The following is a 19,157-nucleotide window of genomic DNA, read 5'->3' on the forward strand; positions in this document are numbered from 1 at the left end:
GCTTACCAGAACTCTGCTAGGGATCGACCGATTATCTGTATGGCCGATAATCACGATTTTGGGCATTATCGGTATCGGCAATTACCTTGCCGATAAGCCGATAATGCCCCGCCCCCCCGCAACCGCCCCGACCCGCCGCACCACCTAACGCCCCGGCCCCATCCCCGGTTTTATAATTACCTGTTCCCAGAGCCCACGCTACTTCTTGCTCCTGCTGCGTCCTGCGTTACGCTGTGCGCAATGACCAGTGACGTGAGCGACGTGATGTCACCGTCAGTGCGCACAGTGACAGTTCAGGAGGACGCCACCGGAGCCAGATGTGGAGTGGACCCCGGGAACAGGTAATTATAAAACCGGGGACGGGGGAGGCAATGGGGCCGATGCGGTGCGGGGGGGCGGTCGCGGTGCGGCGGGTCGGGGGTGCAGTGTGGCGTGGCGGGGGGAGCAGTGGCAGTGGTAGGTCTCAGGACCCCCGGACAGGCAGGGGGAGAGAAGCGGGTGGCGGCGGCGGCGGCCTATGGCACCACAAAAGCCACTGCAGTGCATTGATTTAAAGCGCCCGCTTTAAATCAATGATCTGCAGCGGTGTCGCAGGGGGTTAAATAGCCGATAACTTATACCGGAATATCGGTATAAGTTATCGGCTATCGGCCCTAACCTCCACCAATTATCGGTATCGGTCCTAAAAACCGATATCGGTCGATCCCTAAACTCTACACCAGGTTCACTTTCATTATTCAGTGTGGTTTAGCACCATGTGTCAAATCTAAAAGACTCCTGAATAAAATGAATGAAAACAGAGGGATTCATTCATTCATTCATCAAAAGCAAGCAGACATCTTGCAAACACAATGTCACTGAACTTTTCCTTATACGATGGTTAAGAATTATTTACATTAACTGCAATAGTAAAGAGATGTATGCAATGGTTTAGGTCAGCGTTTCCCAACCAGGGTGCCTCCAGATGTTGCAAAACTACAACTCCCAGCATGCCTGGACAGCCTTTGGCTGTCCAGGCATTCTGGGAGTTGTAGTTTTGCAACACCTGGAGGCACTCTGGTTGGGAAACACTGGTTTAGGTGATTTATGTTTGACAACAGGAATAAAAGGAGTTAATACAGGAAAGGAATGGGTCAAAGTGCACCCAGCCCTTTCCAGGCTCCTCTCCTACGGCAGCAGGCAAGTTGCTTGTGACGTCAGTGGCTTCGCTCCAGTCTTTCCTCTCTGCTTCCATTTACCACTAAAACTTCCACTATGCCGCAGACAGTAATCAAAATTCCCTTTACAAGTCTGACAAGGCCCATAGACTCCGCAGCAGACAGGCCGGCAGTGCACATGATAAAGCATCACCGTTATCTGGAGATCAAGCGGGAACCATCATCATTCACTATAGAACTGAGCACTGAATAAAAAAAACATTGGTAGGAAATAGGGGATCAAAACCCGTCCAGAGGAAAAGTTGCTAAGTTGCCTGTAGCAACCAATCAGATCACCGCTTTCATTTTGCAGAGGCCTTGTTAAAAATGAAAGAAGCGATCTGATTGGCTGCTATGGACAACTTTTACTCTGGACAGGTTTTGATAAATCTCCCCCTGTACGACTCGGGCAGTATTTAAACATTGCCGTACAGAATACATAGAGGCATGCTTGGTAACATACATAATAGAGATATAGATATATTAATTTTAATAAGGGGGCTGGGGAAATTTTTATATTTAAAAAGGCTTCTTTTCCCTCTCACTTTTTTGGTGCCCCTCGGGGCCTATTGTAAGCAATAGTTGGAATGCTTATATAGGTCAACTAAATGCACAAGTATAACATTGATCTAAGAGATCGGCGATCTATTGATACAGCCTGCCTGAGGCTTATGACTAGTAACAGGCCTTGGGCTGGCCAGAGCCTATCATTACGTCGCCCACAAAAGGAACCGGGGGGGTGGAAATGTCAAAGTCCTATTTAATGAATTCTGCACATAAGGACTTAAAAAGTTTTCTTATACTCCGCATATGTAAACATACACAAAAAGTCACAAGTTTTTGTGCTATTCCTGTCCACAGGTCGGCTAGTATTGCAGCTCCATTCCATTCACTTTATTGGGGTACAAAGGATTGGGGATAAGATGTCAGAACGCGGGGGTCCCGCCGCTCGGGATCTACCATGCAGCACCCACCTTTAGCGGCTTCCGAAACCGCTGGAGGTCCTCAGGCTGAGTCCATCACGAGGACGGAGCACAGCAACGTCAGGGCTCCGCCCCCATGTGACGTCAAGCTCCCCCTCAATGCAAGTCTACAGCTGTCACACCCCCTCCCCATAGGCTTGCATTGAGGGGGTCGCCAGTAATCAGACCCGGAGCGAACACGCTCCGGGGACTGATTCTAAAAGGGTGCGGCATGGAAGATCATGGTGGTCCCCAGCGACAGGACCCCCGCGATCAGGCATCTTATCCCCTATCCTTTGGACAGGGGATAAGATGTCTAAGTGCCGGAGTACCCCTTTAATGGTGCAAAGCTGCATTACCAGACACAACCTGTGGACAGGAGTGGAGCTGTTCTTGCAAAAAAGAAGCTGCATTTTTCTAATCCTGGACAACCCCTTTAATTTGAGGTGATGGGGATGATGTTTTTGTCTGTCTATAGTAAAGTTGTGCACAACCAGATCACAACTGTGGACACATTGTAGTACAGTAGCCAATGATCCGCTCTGTTGTGTTTTCCCGCTTGGATATTATGTATCACACGCTGCATTGTGATGTCTTGTATCGACTCCGCATGGCTCCCAGTCATTCATGATGCAAGGCTAAGGCGGCAGAGTCTGAAACACATCAGCTTTGTTCCCTGGGAGAGATAACTGCACGGTTTATCTTAGATTAGTAAAATAAAGTGCTGGCAGGTGAAGTATAATAAACAAAGTCTTGCTCATTTATAGCACATATACAGTGTGCGCCTACACTAACACATTAGTCACAAAGGCAATCTGCGGGCCGGTCATTATGTAAACATTGGGACTAACCAGATGGCACCGAAAAAAATTAAGCGTAATAGAAGAATAGAACTTGCATCCACCACTCTATGGATAATCGGAAGTTTAAAGGGGTTATCCAGGAAAATATATATATAATATATATATATAATATATAATATATAATATATAATATATAATATATTATATATAATATATAATATATAATATATTATATATTATATATTATATATTATATATAATATATATAATATATATTATATATATTATATATATATATTATATATATATTATATAATATATATTATATAATATATATTATATAATATATAATATATAATATATAATATATAATATAATATATATATATATATATACATACACACACACACACATATACATATATATATATACATACATACACACATACATATATACACATACATATACACACATATATATATATATACACACACACATATATACATACATATATATATATACATACATATATATATATATACATACATATATATATATACATACATATATATATATATACATACATATATACATACATATATATATACATATATACATATATATATATATATACATATATACATACATATACATACATATATATATATACATACATATATACATATATACATATATATATACACACACATATATACACACACATACACACACACACACACACACACACACACACACACACACACACATATACATACACACACACACACACACATATACATATCTCTATCTCAACTGGCTCCAGAAAGTTAAACAGATTTGTAAATTACTTCTATTTAAAAAAAATCTTAATCCTTTCAATACTTATGAGCTTCTGAAGTTAAGGTTGTTCTTTTATGTCCAAGTGCTCTCTGAAGACACGTGAACCGCCCAGTTTAGAAGAAAATCCCCATAGCAAACCTCTTCTAAACTGGGCGTTTCCCAAGACACGTGTCATCAGAGAGCACTTAGACAGAAAAGAACAACCTTAACTTCAGAAGCTCTTAAGTACTGAAAGGATTAAGATTTTTTAATAGAAGTAATTTACAAATCTGTTTAACTTTCTGGAGCCAGTTGATATGTTAAAAAAAAAGTTTTTTCCTGGATAACCCCTTTAAGCTCAGGACACGGGTAGACTATGAGGGGCCAAGTGAATCCGACCTGACGTCAAGCTCTGAGTTTCTCTTGGCATTCGCCGTGCCCATATATTTCTGGGTAAGCTTCCCGGGCCGGGAGTCATTTCCTGAACGACCCATCAAATGCCACACACAAACGCAATACAACATAATGGTAACAATGCTACTACAGTATAATGACCACGTGGTGGGGCAAGCAAGTGGTCGCAGCTGAACAAATCAATGTATATGCATATAAATGTTTGAAGAAAGGCCTACACAGTTTGCATAACTACCAGTGTTGCAAAACTACAACTCCCAGCATGCCCGGACAGCCAAAGGCTGTCCGGGCATGCTGGGAGTTGTAGTTTTGTAACAGCTGGTGGCACATTGATTAGAAAACACTGCTCTATACACCCTGCTTCTCATCTATCAGTACAGCATTGCCCAACCTGTGGCTCTCCAGCTGTTTTGCGAAACTGGATCTCCATCGGGTTTTGCAGAGAGAGGAGGTGGAGTCTGATCACTTCACCTGGATATTTAATTAGGCTGCTGTTGGTCACCCAGGTGAACTGATAAGACTCATAAGTGGGTTGGTCAGTGTTGGTCATGTGCATAGAAATAGCAGCACTATACAGAGAGTTGGAGGGGAGGTATATGACTATTATATATCCTAATCCCATAGAGATGGCAGCAGTATACAGATAGAGCTGGGGGGGGGGGGAGATGTATAACTACTATATATCATGATCACATAGATGGCAGCAGCATACAGAGAGCTGAGAGGGGAGGTGTTTAACTACTATATAGCCTGGTCCCATAGAGATAGTAGCAGTATATAGATATAGCTGGAAGGGAGGTGTATAACTATTATATATCCTGATCCCATAGAGATAGCAGCAGTATACAGATAGAGCTGGAGGGGAGGGGTATAACTACTATATATCCTGATCCCATAGAGATAGCAGCAGTATACAGATAGAGCTGGAGGGGAGATGTATAACTACTATATGTCATGATCACATAGATGGCAGCAGCATACAGAGAGCTGAGAGGGGAGGTGTTTAACTACTATATAGCCTGGTCCCATAGAGATAGTAGCAGTATACAGATATAGCTGGAAGGGAGGTGTATAACTATCTGTATACTGCTACTATCTCTATGGGACCAGGCTATATAGTAGTTAAACACCTCCCCTCTCAGCTCTATTATATATCCTGATCCCATAGCGTCGGCAGCAGTAGTATACAGATTGAGCTGAAAGGGGTCTGGGAGCTAGCAGAAGGGCGGAGATGGTAGGACTATATATTGGGTGAGTGGGTATAATATAGGCAAACACATAGAATCCCTTTTGATATTTCACAGTGCTATGCTTCTTACATCTGTCTGCCCTCAATCTAATACTCATCCCAAACAGGATCTTGACGATAGCTAGTAAACTAGAGTAGACTAAAGAAACCAACACATCCATGAAGATGGCACCAACTTCATAACAGTGTGGCCCCCCCTATTGGATTTGAGCCCCAGACCACCGAGTTTCCACGCAGATTGATGGGTGCCCCTATAAATTTACTGCATTCTTTTGTCCTGTGAGAAGTTGAATGAAAGTAATTATAAAGGTCACAAGGCCGTAATAGAACTCCAGCGGCCCGTACAGGAAAAAAATGCCCCCAGGAGATGGAGAGAAGAGACCTGAATGAGACATGGAATTCTTGTAAAACAGATGTCACAGTTATGGAAACTACCAGGAGCCTATGCCCAGAAATGGTAAACCGTTCAGGACACGCACAAGAAAAGTAGGTTTCTCACTGGTGGAAGAAGGGGGGACGGGTGAGCTGAGGGTCGAAATAAAAGGTTCCAATCATAAAGGAATGGAAGGGGGGGCAAGAATACATTCCTCTTTAGACAGATGATTCTGCATTAGTGTTTAACGAACAGCTGTGGCAAAACTACAACTCCCAGCATGCCCATACACCCAAAGGCTGCCCTGGCTTGCTGGAAGTTATAGTTTTCCAACAGCTGGAGGTGACCTGATGGGGAAACACTGTACTAGACAAATGGCCCCTAAACTTGTGGCTCTCTAGTTGTTGCAAATCAGAACCTCCGATCAGGCCCTAACACAGATGGAAGGTTGCAGGTTGAGGGCACTGTTCTGGGAAGTTCTAGCAAAACTTGCTACCTCTTGCAAAACTACAACTCCCAGCATGTCCCGACAGCTGAAAATTCTCCAGGTGTTGTAAAACTGCAACCCACCCATCAGGATTTAAGGGTCAAAGACTTCCTAGCTGCTGCAGATCTGCAACTCGCAGCATCTTCGGACAATCCTAGATCAGAGTTTCCAACTAGTGAGACTCCAGCTGTTGCAAAACTACAACTCCCAGCTGAGAACTCTCCAGCAGCTGCAAACTGCAACTCCTATTATGCCCTGACAGCTGTGGAGCGCTACGCTCTTCTAGGAAGCCCTAGATTAGCATTTCCTAACCAATGTACATTCAGCTGTTGCAAAACTACAACTCCCAGCATGCCTCAACAGCCAAAAAATCTCCCGCTGTTAAACTGCAACTCCCATAATGCATTAACAGCCAAAGACTTCCCAGCTGTTGCAAAGCTGCTATTCCCATCAGGCCCTGACAGCTAGAAAGTTGTTGGTTGGGGGTGGGAACTCAGGGGAATGGACTGAACTGATTTAGAAAGTTCTAGATCAGTGTTTACCAACCAGTGTGCCTCCAGCTGTTTCAAAGCTGCAACTCCCATCATGCATTATTGACCAAAAACTCCCCAGCAGTTGCAAATCTGCAACTCCTATCATGCTCTGGCAGGTGGAAAGTTATGCATTGTTCTAAATCAGCGTTTCCCAACCAGCGTACCTTCAGCAGTTGCAAATCAACAACTCCCAGCATTCTTGGACAGCCAACGGGTGTTTGGGGGTGCTGGAAGTTGTAGTTTTGCAACAGCTGAAGGCACACTGGTTGGGAAACCCTGATCTAGCCATGGGTACTATGGCATATCAACTTTCTGTTGACTCGATGTCACAGGAGAGAAGGAGCGGGCAAGTGTCCCCCTGCAGAATACATGTGCTAGTGTATGCAGGATGGGGAGTGAATGCTGGGAGTTGTAGTTTTGAAAAAGCTGAAGGTACACAGGTTGGAGAAAAAAAAAAAAAAAAAAAACACTGCTCTAGATACCGTGTTTTAATGAAACATTGCGCCAGGGTCCAACACATACAACAGGCACCAGGTAAGATTATAGGCACAACAAAAAAATACCATTTATTAGTATCTAAATAGCAACAGCACAAAACTTTGCAGTGCACTTTTTATTCCCCAGAGTTACGTTTCAAAATACCTGAGCAAATTTTATTTCATGAACAGACTGACATCCGAGCCCCTTGAACCTGAGCTAGCATGATTTAAAGCTCACCATAGACAAGTAATAGCTGTTGGCTGCCGGCCCTGAATCGCCCATAAAAACAAGCTCGAAGGGCCTTGTCGGACTACACAAATTTTTACCACATCAGATTAATTTCAATTAGGATTTAATTTTCGGCATCAATCAAAACTGCTAAAGGGTCTTAATGGTGCGTGCTAATCTCTAGGTGCTGCAGGAATGAGTCAAAACACATGTATAAGTAACAAATTCATTTGCAGTGCTGTAGTAACAGATATACATATATACTTCTTACATGCATAAATATTTAGAGTCCTAACAAACACTAAATTTAATTTTAGGGAAAGATTTGCAAAAAAAAAATAAAAAATTTGGTCAAAGAATTTCCTGAAAGCAATGCTTTACAATAATACAAGGATGGTTTACTGGCTATAACACTGCAGCGCAGAGAGAATTTCCCCTGAATGCTCTGGCTTTGCAGAGAGAGAGGGGTGGAATGTGATCACTGCACCTGGTCATCTTATTAGGCTGCTGGTGCTGGAGTTTAGCCAGGTGAACTGATTAGACTCATGTGGGTTGCATAGAGATAGCAGCAGTATACAGATTGAGCTGGAGGGGAGGTTTATAACTACTATATATTCTGATTCCATAGAGCAGTGTTTCTCAAGCGCAGTCCTCTTCTAGACCCCCTAACAGGTCCTGTTTTCAGGATTTCCTAAGTCTTTCACAAGGGATATTATGGTCAGTGAATCAGTTCTATCACCTGTAAACGATTAAAGAAATTCTATAAACATGCCCTGTTGGGAGGTCTTAAGGACCATGCTTGAGAAACACTGCCATAGAGATAGCAACAGCAGTATACAGATAGAGCTGGAGGGGAAGGGTATAACTACAATATATCATGATCCTATAGAGAGCAGCAGTATACAGATAGAGATGCAGAAGAGGTATATAACTACTATATACCCTGATCCCATAAAAACTCACTGCCATATCAGCTAAAACAGGTAAGCACCAGGCATACACAAGAACCGCTAAATTATTCTCCAATAGCAGCTTATGCTACATTATATAAGCAAAAGAAAAAAAACTCATCTCTCCTCTATGAACAACATGTAAACATTAAAGCAGTGTTTTCCAACCCGTGCCTCAAACTGTTGCAAAACTACAACTCCCAGCATGCCTAGAAAGCCTAAAGTGTAAAAGCAGATGTAGAAAGAGCCTTAGGCTACCTTCACATGGAGGAAATTCTCCAATTCTGCTCAGAAAAGCAGACTGCGTATCTTTTACAGTTTTTCAGAATTCGAGCAGAATGTCTGTGGTGTAAGAAAGATTCCGCTCGCATCCTATTTACTAAAATGGGGCTCTGGGCGTAATTCTGCAAAATTTTAAGACATATTTTACAATTTTGCAGAATTGTAAATGGGACTTTGAATCCCAACTCAATGTGCACTAAAATTTGCGGAATTGTTTGGCGAAATGCTACCACTGGCTGTCCAGGTATACTGGGAGGGCCACAGTTTGAAGACTACTGCTCTAGCCAAAGGCTGTCTGAACATGCTGGGAGTTGTTTTGAAACAGCTGGAGGCACACCAGTTTGAAAACACTTCTCTATGTATATGATGGTTTCTTGACCCTGGATATCAAAGGAGAGAAGGGTCAGGTAAGCGTTTCCCTGCAGAATACATGTGCTAGTTAAGTGCAGGTATTGGAAATTAATGCTGGGAGTTGTAGTTTTGAAATTGCTGCAGGCACTCTGGTTGCAAAAACACTGCTTTAGCCTATACACTCAACTGGAAGGTGAGGAATACTGCATTACAGGTGAGATTTCTAACAATATACAAACATCTACACAGTTACAATAAACCCATTTCCCAATTGAGAAACGAAAAGGATAAAAATCCTAAAAAATGCCTGAGGCAGCATTCTGCAGATCCGATTTAGACAATGAAATAGTAAACGAATAACTGGAATTCCAATGTAAAATCCACACAAGCCATGGATTTTTCTAAGGCTTCTTTCACACTGCCGTTGTGACCCGGCAGTCAGCGGACATTAAAAGATAAAAGGGAGAATAGCGGGAGAAAAAAAACTACTGCATGTGCAGTCTTTTTCTCCCGCTAAAAAACCAATGGTGCTCAATGGACCCCATTATAGTCAATGGGATCCATCAGGCCCCTTGGACCCCATCCAGATAATGGCCGTTAAAGGCATAAAAATTAATAAGAGAGCGTAATGGCCATTTTCGGACAGCGCACAATGGCAGTGTGAAAGAAGCCTAAGGAATACTTGAACAAGAGGCAACATACAAGTGAACTCTGTGGCTGGTGACACAACAATCCAACCCTATCAGTAAAGCTCATAATTCTGCGATAACTTATCTGCGTATAGTGAGCATATGGTGACACGGCCTGAGAAGCCTGTTGCTAGCCTAACAATAGAGAAGTGGAGCAGCCGACCAAGAGCCCCGTTAGGCAAACTGTCAGCGGCATTTTTTCGGAGCACTGGGGCGATGGAAAGCCTCTTGTATTTGCATTTTCTTTTCTTTTACAGGTGAAGAAAGAGCAACCAGATGTCTGCTTCAGAATTGAGTCGTCCGCTATGGCAGATTTAACTCCTTGCAGGGCAGGGGTAACTGTAGTACTCACTAAAGCCTTCCTTGTGCAGCAAGCAACACCCACTGACACTCTTCCCACATGAAGACATGCCCTCCCCTCCCCTCCTATGGCATGGATTGCATGCTCTGGTTTTTGACCACCGGGGGGGGGGGGGGGGGGGGGGGCTCCCAAACGTGGAGCCCCCAGCTGTTGCAAAACTTCGACTTGCCCAGATAGCCTTTGACTGGGTTACACAAAGGGGGGGGGGGAAATTACCATTCCCTACAACAGCATTGAGTCGTAAATTTACAGTTTTTGTGCAAAATTTTGGGTGGACAAGGTTGGAGTTTGCACAACATTTTTTTGATGCAAAGACAGCGCAATTCTGTCACTCTGCGCTGCAAAGGAAATTATACCCTAAGGGTGCATTCCCACAGGGCGTATACGCAGCATATTTTTTTGAAATATATTTTTATTGAAACAATTTTTATCAAACAAATAAAACAATTCAAAGAGAAAGTGCAATGATGCATGAGTATATAAGAGTACAGTTTCCACATAAAAAGCACGCTGGTAATAACAAATATTCCCCCTTCCTATCCCCGCCCCCCCTAAAAGGGATACAGATCACGGCAGACATAAAATCGGTAGGAGTAGGAGGTATTCCCTCAGAGCAACGGGGCGCCAACTATAAGACGCACACAACATGCCCCGTACTTAAAAAGAAAAACCGTGCCCTATAAAATAAATAATAAAGATATACTGTGTCCCTAAGAACATATGGTAGGTAGTGCGTGTGACTTCGACCCCCAGAGGTGGCGTACCCTCCTTTTCGGGGCCAATACTCAGCTATCAGGTAGTTGCAAGGCTCCTAAGGAACCCCTCAAGGATTCTACATTATACCAAACGGTATGTCTAAAAGGGCTATACGCAGCATATTTGACGCTGCGCAAAATTTATGGCAGCAGCGGGAAATACGCTGCGTATTCCTCGCTCTATACACACAGGGCTTTCCGGCGGCAACCCTATGCGTGTAGTGAGTTTTGGAGGCGGGGCCGTGTGCCGGCGTGTCTGACGTGCGACTCCGCCTCCAAAACTCACTGCACACATAGCGTCAAATACGCTGCGTATACGCTCTGTGGGAATGCACCTTAACAGTCCAAAATATCACTTGGTAGACAAACACCCCAAAATTGCAAAACAAGTGTTTCAAGTTGCAGCTCCAGAGCTAATGGAAATTAAAGGGGTACTCCAGTTTGGCAAAATGCATCCCCTATACAAAGGATAGATGTCTTATTATGGGGGTCCCAGTACAGGAGGACCCTATACTGGTACTGCCGGGGGAGTGCTCCTGCAAGAGAATGTGGGGGGGGGGGGGGGGGGGGGGTTGTCCTAGCGGTTAAACTCCATGCGATCAGAACACCTAAACTGGCATACCCCCTTTAAAACTCCCCCATCAGGATCTTCAGCCCCAACCACCCGTAATATATAGGCACCTGAACTACCTACAATTCAACATTGCAAAGTACAAGTGTTCCCTAGCCTGTGGCTCTCCAAGTGATGCAAAACTACAACACTCATTATGCAGTTTACTACCGCCTGTGCCAGAGCAAAGTATTTTTACAGTAACTTTTTTTGCGCAATATGGGAGTTTGCGCAACTTTTTTTTTTTTATGCCAAGACAGTGCAATTGTCTTGCAAGACAGAAAAAGTTTGAGTCACAATGTGAACATGAGGCTGTCAGAATCCCCTCTGTTATCCACTACATGTTAACGTGTCAACCCTTTACTTTGTTTCCAGGGAATGTAGACAGAACAAGATACTGTATATACTCGAGCATAAGCTGACCCGAATATAAGCCGAGGTTTCAAAACTACAACACCCAGCATGCCCGGACAGCCGATGGCTGTCCGGGCTTGCTGGGAGTTGTAGTTTTGCAACATCTGGAGGTCCGCAGGTTGAAGACCACTGATGAAGGGATTGACAGGTGGAGAGTTCACTCGAGTATAAGCCGAGAGGGGCGTTTTCAGCACGAAAAATCGTGCTGAAAAACTCGGCTTATACCTCGAGTATATACGGTACCTCAAAGTTTAAAAAAAAAATTATAATTAGACAAGGCTCAAAAATAAATTCCATAATATGTTATCATTGCTGATAAACAGCAAGTGCAAAAGAAAAAAAAAATACATACATTTTTTTTTTTTTATAAAAACCATCATGCTAATTTTTTTTTGAATTCTCAGAGACTTACCAGAGAAGACGACAGCAAGCTATAAGTCATAGTTCACAACAGTCTATTGTCTGCCAGGAGAATTGAATTACTGCAGTTGTTCTGGACTGCTCTGGTATATAAAAGGAAATAAATCCTTTCACATTACATTAGGGAAAGGTTATTTAAGCAAAAAAAAAAAATAAATAAATAAAAACACGTGCTATGTTCTACATTGCAACTTTGCTTCAGCCATGTCTGTACCGAATACAAATCATAACATTGCTGAAGTTTAATATGCTGATAAGACAGATGAACAATGCAAGAAGCAACAAAAAATAATGTGTTTCCCAACCCAGTGTGCCTCCAGCTGTTTCAAAATTAAAACTCATGGGAGTTGAAGTTTTGCAACACATGAAGGAACGCTGGGTTGGGAAACACTGCTATAGATTGCCATTAGCCAAACATGCCCACCCAAAAACACACCTTTTAGACATTAGGCACCATACACTTTTTGGGCTACATTCAGATTTGCTGCACAGTTTGCCAAAGTAATCTTACAGAATCTGTAGCAAATCTGCAATATAAGAGACAGTATTCACCAATCACTAATCTTATCAGTGCATGAGGAGAGGAGTAGCTTTGCAACAACTGAAGGGCCAGAATGGGAGGGGCTAACATGAGGCATGCATTATTTTTTATTTTATTAAATTTTTTAAATGTATTTATTCTTTAACATACAACATATTAATTGCATACTGTAAACCACATCTTTAGTGCAGATTTGGATTTCTGATGTGGAATTCCCTATCCTTAAAGCAAAATCTGCAACAAAATCAATCATATCTGAGCATTGGTCTTCTTCAATGTATTATAAAAGCACTGGAAAAAAATAATTTAATAACCAATGGAATACATTTGCATATAGTTGCATGTATCAGCAGCAGGAATGGATATAATGAGACACTCACTAATCTGTAGTCACAAATTGTAGTAAATCTGAACTATAACTATTTCCCATCCTGTGACACTTCAGAATGTGGCAGATTATCAGGTGATGATGAGAGTTGTAGTTAAAAGGAATACTGTAGTGCAAAATAATGTATCCCGTTTGTTAAAGGATAGGGGATAAGTTATAGATTGTGGGGGTCTGACTGCTGGGACCCCCCGGCAGTCCACATGAAGGGAGCGTTCCGTCTCTGCACGATGCAGCGGCCGACACGTCCAGTCCATGTATCTGTATTCCCTATGAAAATGTAGAAGAGCAACAGATCGCCAGATGAATGTGAAGGATCTGAAAATGTTAAATACCACCCATAAAAAAATAAATCTTATCCTGAGCTGTGGTCTGCACTGTATTGTAGAGCAGTGCCAATTTGGGGGGGGATATATAGATATTAAGTTATTTTTTATTGGATACATATAGTGGTATGTATCACTGTACCTTTGTTTAGCACTACAGAATATATTATTGCTACGTATGCAATGGAAAATAAAACTGGAATTACTCAGTTGCCATGATAAACATGCGGCCAGCTTATGATGTGCTCTGCATTTTTGGTTTGATGCACAATGCCCAGTCATGAAAGGGTTCATAGATTTAAGTTGTCCTGCCAGAGCTTGGCTCTACACAATGAGCGTGCCTGCCTGGGGGGTGTGCATGCTTCAAAACACCTGGCCTTGGACTTCTGGTTCCAGCGCCGCTGCCATGCTCAGCCGCAGCTAAGCCGGCTCCCGCGTCTCCCGCCCTCTAAACTGCAGAATAGACCGGCAAGTACCGTTCCAGCGCCCATTGTGGGCTCCCTGCACCTCCGGCAGCTACCCCACCCTCTGTATGGAGTGATACCTGCTCCACAGCGGACAAACAGTCTAGCAAGCACGGCTCCCGCAAAGGCTCCTTACTTGTCATGGCGGCCGCGAAATCTCTACAGGCGCATCACTCCCCCCTGCACAGCTCAGAGAGGGGAAAACTGTATGCCCCATCCTCTCTCCACAGCACTGTCAGTCCCTCAGCCTGCAGCTTTGTGCAGGTGACCCTGCATATTCCTCCTCTGCCTCTCAGCAAGGCACCATCTCCAGGGGGTGCCTCTACCCCCTCCCCCCCCTTTTCTTCCCATCAGCCCCCCGGCCTTCTTGCTGATCAGGAGCCCTCCTCCAGGTGATCACAGCCTGCAGCTCCTTCACATACAGAGACTGACCACTCTGCTATGCAGCCTCAGCCCTTTGATTTCAAAAGCCTGGCAGCTGAAGTTATGGTGCAAATTGCACCCCGTTTACAGACAACACTGGAGGCAACACTTCAAACATCTTTTAATAAGCTGCAATGCGACCTTGCATTGACCAATATGGCAGTGAACATGCTACAGCATGAAGTCACCTCACTGACACAAGATCATGCAGAGGTTTCAGCATTGGTATCTGACCTCCAGCAGGAAAATGCAAGCCTGTGGGCTAAAACTGACAATCTACAAAACCGTTCCAGGCAGAATAACCTACTCATTGTTGGCCTCTCAGAAGGGGTAAAGGTGCCCGAACTGCAACATCTCTATAAAGTGGAACTATCCGAAGCCTTGGGCTTAGATCATTACTGCAGAGTGGAGAAAGTGCATAGGATTGGCACGGACACGGGGACCAGGTTGGCCTGACCTCACCAGGTTATTTTGAAGTTATTGGACTACAATGACCATCAGGAACTCTTACAGGCCTTTTGGAGGTGGTCTTCTTCCCTTACCCTTGCCGGGTCTTGCTCTTTGAAGATTTTTCAGCACCTGTGGCACGCTGCCGCAGGGTACTCAGTGCAGCATGCACAGAATTATTTCAGCACAAGATAAAGTTTCAATTGCAGTACCCTGCTGTGTTACGTGTTTTTCATAATGGTGGCTCTTCCACGGTGTTCTCCAGTCCATCTGCAGCTGAAGAAGTCTTGTGTGGCCCCACCGGTTCCGCCCTCGACCAGGAAGTCCCAGACGTTCCCAGAGGGACTCCACTCAGTCTCCAGGATGCTCCCTACTGCCTGATGGCAGTGACACCTCGAGGGTTAGGATTCTTTGGCTCCTTTGATGCCGCTTGTCATGTTTTCTGTTCTTTTTGGTAATAGTCATCTCTTGCCTCTGTTTTACCAATATGGTTTGCCGGTGAGGGGGGTTAACTGGGCCTGGAGGCAAAGAGGAAGTCCTTAACAGTGCTGAACACGACTTCTCTTGTTCTTTATGCGCTGGTGTATTTTTTTTATTGCTCTCCGTTTTTCTTTTGGTTGCCCTCAAGGTCTTTGTCTCTCAGGCCTGGACAGTATCCCTTAGATTTCTGGTCTTTTATAGCATTAGGGAGTGAGTACAGGTGTGTGTGAGTGGGTGTTTCTGTGCCTTTCTCCCTCCCTTCTCTCTCCCTCTTTGCGTTTCCCTTCTCTTTAGGTCTGGTCTCTCTCCTTCGTTAGGGTGCAGCTGGTATCTTAGAACATGGAAGGATTGCGCTCGCCTAACAAGCGGATGCAAATTCTATATTACCTAAAGAGTCTTCATCCGGATATTGCGTTACTCCAGAAGACCCATCTGTCCGCTGACTACATGCTCCGTATGTCTAAATTGTGGGTGGGGGGAGGTGAGCAGAGCACCAGCTGTTAATGGTAAGTCAGGCACCTTGATTCTTATCCATAAGAATTTTGGGGGTACAGTTGTCACTAAGGCAGTTGATGTGGGGCGGTGGGTACAGCTTTATGTACGCTAATGAGGGTCACGATTACAGTATTTACAGTTGCTATGCTCCCAAAGATAAAGTGTACTTTATTTGTTGGAGGAGATGATTTCTTCGTGACCCCCTTCTGCTCAAAATAGTGGGTGGAGACATGAATGCAGTGGCGGTGTCTCTGGAGGACAGGAGGGGGTAGCATGGATAGGTGGCATGCTAGTCCTAGTGACAGCGCCTTTGCTCGGTTTGTAAAGGCCTTTGGCGTACGTGATCCTTTGAGGTTGACGCACCTGGACAGCAGAAAATTTACACATTACTCCCATAGCCACTTTTCTTGGTCCAGAATAGACTCTCTCGACCTCTGAGACACATCTGAGATACACACTATGATCATCTCTGATCACTCCCCAATTTCCATTTCCCTGACTGATACTTACCCGAAGGTGACTGACTTTCAGTGGAGGTTCCCTGCCTATAGGTCGAAAGATGACAACTTTATTGAAAGCCTGAAGGGGTGGCGGACGGAGTTCTCTTGCATCCAATGCCCCTCTTAATTTGGAGTCTGCCAAATCGGTTTTGAGGCTGGTTGATCTTACATGTCCACGGTGAAATCCTCAGATTTCATGATGCCTTGTACACATTCAAGACACCCAGTGCCAGAGGCAGCAAAACAACCCCAAAACATTATTGACCCTCCACCATATTTCACTGTAGTTAGTGTTTTCTTTGTAGGCCTCATTCTGTTTTCGGTTAACAGTAGAGTGATTGGCTTTACCAAAAAGCTCTCTCTCTCTTTTTGTCTCATCTGTCCATAAGACATTTTCCCAGAAGGATTTTGGCTTACTCAAGTTCATTTTGGCAAAATGTAGTCTTGCTTTTATTTATATGTCTCTGGGTCAGCAGTGGGGTCCTCCTGGGTCTCCTGCCATAGCGTTACATTTCATTTAAATGTCGACGGATTGTTTGCGCTGACTCTGATGCTCCCTGCTTTTTTCTTTTTTGGTTTAGTTCCAATACACAGAAAGGGAATAAACGTGTATAGCAAAACATGTGTTACTGCAATCCATTTCTGTGAGAAATACTTCATTTTCTTGAAAAATTTCAGGGGTGCCAACATTTACAGCCATGACTAGTGACTACCTCTTATGTTTCTAGCCCAATCGCAGCAGCTTGCCAGGCGTGAAAGGAGGCAAAAGCTACTTTTGATCTGTGGTCGGAGTGCAGGTGCCTGGCTTTCTTCTCTCGTTTTAAGGCTGAACTTTTCCGGTTCGGGATGAAGTCTGGTCGCTTGCTTGCTTACTCGTCTGGCTAAGGGTCGCAGATCTCCCTAACATTTGTATGCCCTTCGTGATACGTCGGGTGCCCTTCACTCTGATACTACCACTATTAACTCATTGTTCAGGGATTTCTATGCCTCTTTGTATTCTTCTTCCCCTGCGAATATGGCAGAGGGTGTGGTGTTTCTTGATTCTGAGCGGTTGCCTTAGCTGTCTGCAGACCATTGTGCTGCCTTGAGTGCGGACTTTACTGTATCTGAGGTCCAACAGGCCATCAAACGCCTCCATAATGCTAAAAGCACCTGGTCCAGATGGCTTTTCTGGCGCATTTTATAAAGTCCTGGCAGAGCAAATTGTGACTCCCCTGACAGCTTATTTCAACCATCTTTTATATATAGGTTCTTTGCATTCCAACATGGCCACCATTAAACTATTTGCTGAAGCCTGATAAGGACCCGCTCTTTCCACAATCCTATCGTCCCATCTCCCTCATTAACCAAGATCTCAAGTTAGTGTCCAAATTCATAGCTGACCGCCTGAGTGAATATCTACCTCTCCTGATTGTCCCTCACAAGTAGGCTTCGTTCGAAACTGCTCAGCGGCAGCCAATATTCACAAGGTTCTTACGGTCCTGGATAGGGTTCAGCACCGTCCCCAGCCCGGAGAAGCCCCGATTTTAATAGCCTTTGATGCTGAGAAGGCTTTTGACAACATCAGGTGGGACTGGCTGGGGATGGTGCTGGACAGAATGGGAAATGTAGGTTGTCTTTATTAGTCCCCCAGGGCTTGAGTTCATACTTCTGCTACACTTGGAACAATCTGATCTCTTCCGGGGCATAAAGATCCAGTGCAAGGTGGCCAAATTGACCCTTTTTGCGGATGATATCCTGATTTTTATGGCTGAACCCCGTGCCCATTATGCCCGGTTAATGTCCACTCTTGCCCATTTTGGTTCCTTTTCAGGTTAGAAAGTAAATCAACTTAAAAGCGAGATCTTAGCCCTGGGCCCACATCGAGCGGCCTCTCATTGGTCCTCTAAGGGGATATCCAATGATGTTATCAAACCTCATATTACTTAATTTGGGGATTAAAATAGGTAAATTGCCCTCCTCCCTCTATACCCTGAACCTTTATCCGCCTTTGTTCAAAACCATGTTAGACAAACTGCGACACTGGGCCCATTTGCCTCTTTTCTGGGGAAATCTCATCTTATACAGATAAGCTTTCCGAGACTCCTTTACCAGCTTCAGACCCTACCCGTCCTTATCAAACACAAAGATGTCACCTTACTCAATTCGGCTTTCACTAGCTTTATATGGGCAGGGAAGCGGCTTGTGCTACAAAAACTGATGTTGTGCAAGGTCGATGGTGGGATTGGTTTCCCTAATATCCGTGGCTACAATTTAGTCTGTATTTTTTGTCATGTCCTTGACTGCATAAATGGGTCTAGCTTCTATTCCAACTTCACTTTGGAGGAGGATGTGGTTTCTCCTTGGACCTTGGTCTCATGCCTCCATGCCCACATCCTCTGTTTTCCTGCCCATGTAAAGAATGCCCTAGTACTAGGGCTCCCTTTTCTGCTGTCCGGATGCCATGAACTCTGGGGACACCAGAATTCCCACAAGGCGTGAAAACAGGTTGTTTGATCTTTGGTGTCTTCGGGGTCTAACAGTTGCTCAGCAACTGATGCATGCTGATAAAAAGCTTTGGCTTACTCCGCAGGAACTCCTGTCTTCCTTCTCCTTGCCACCCTCTCACTTCCTTCAGGTGTTGGAGGTACTCTCCTTTTGCAAGTATCGACTGCGAGACCCTTCCTCTGAGGTGTCACCCTCTGCCTTGGATGATATGGTGGGTCCATTGCCTAGGAAGG

At 44.2% G+C, this 19,157-nt stretch overlaps 1 protein-coding gene across 6 annotated transcripts in view; it reads right to left on the reverse strand.

The window, feature by feature from the left end:
• TEAD1 (TEA domain transcription factor 1) overlaps positions 1 to 19,157 on the reverse strand; it is a 189,022-nt gene that overhangs the window by 161,878 nt on the left and 7,987 nt on the right. The window contains exon 3 of one of the 6 annotated variants that reach the window (XM_056527972.1): positions 12,369 to 12,459. The exons of the other annotated variants lie outside the window; for them this stretch is intronic. The gene's annotated coding sequence lies outside the window, so the exon portion shown is untranslated. The remainder of the gene's footprint in view (positions 1 to 12,368; positions 12,460 to 19,157) is intronic. 6 annotated transcript variants of the gene reach the window in all.

This window comes from Hyla sarda, chromosome 6 (assembly GCF_029499605.1).
Source record: "Hyla sarda isolate aHylSar1 chromosome 6, aHylSar1.hap1, whole genome shotgun sequence".
Lineage (NCBI taxonomy): Eukaryota > Metazoa > Chordata > Amphibia > Anura > Hylidae > Hyla > Hyla sarda.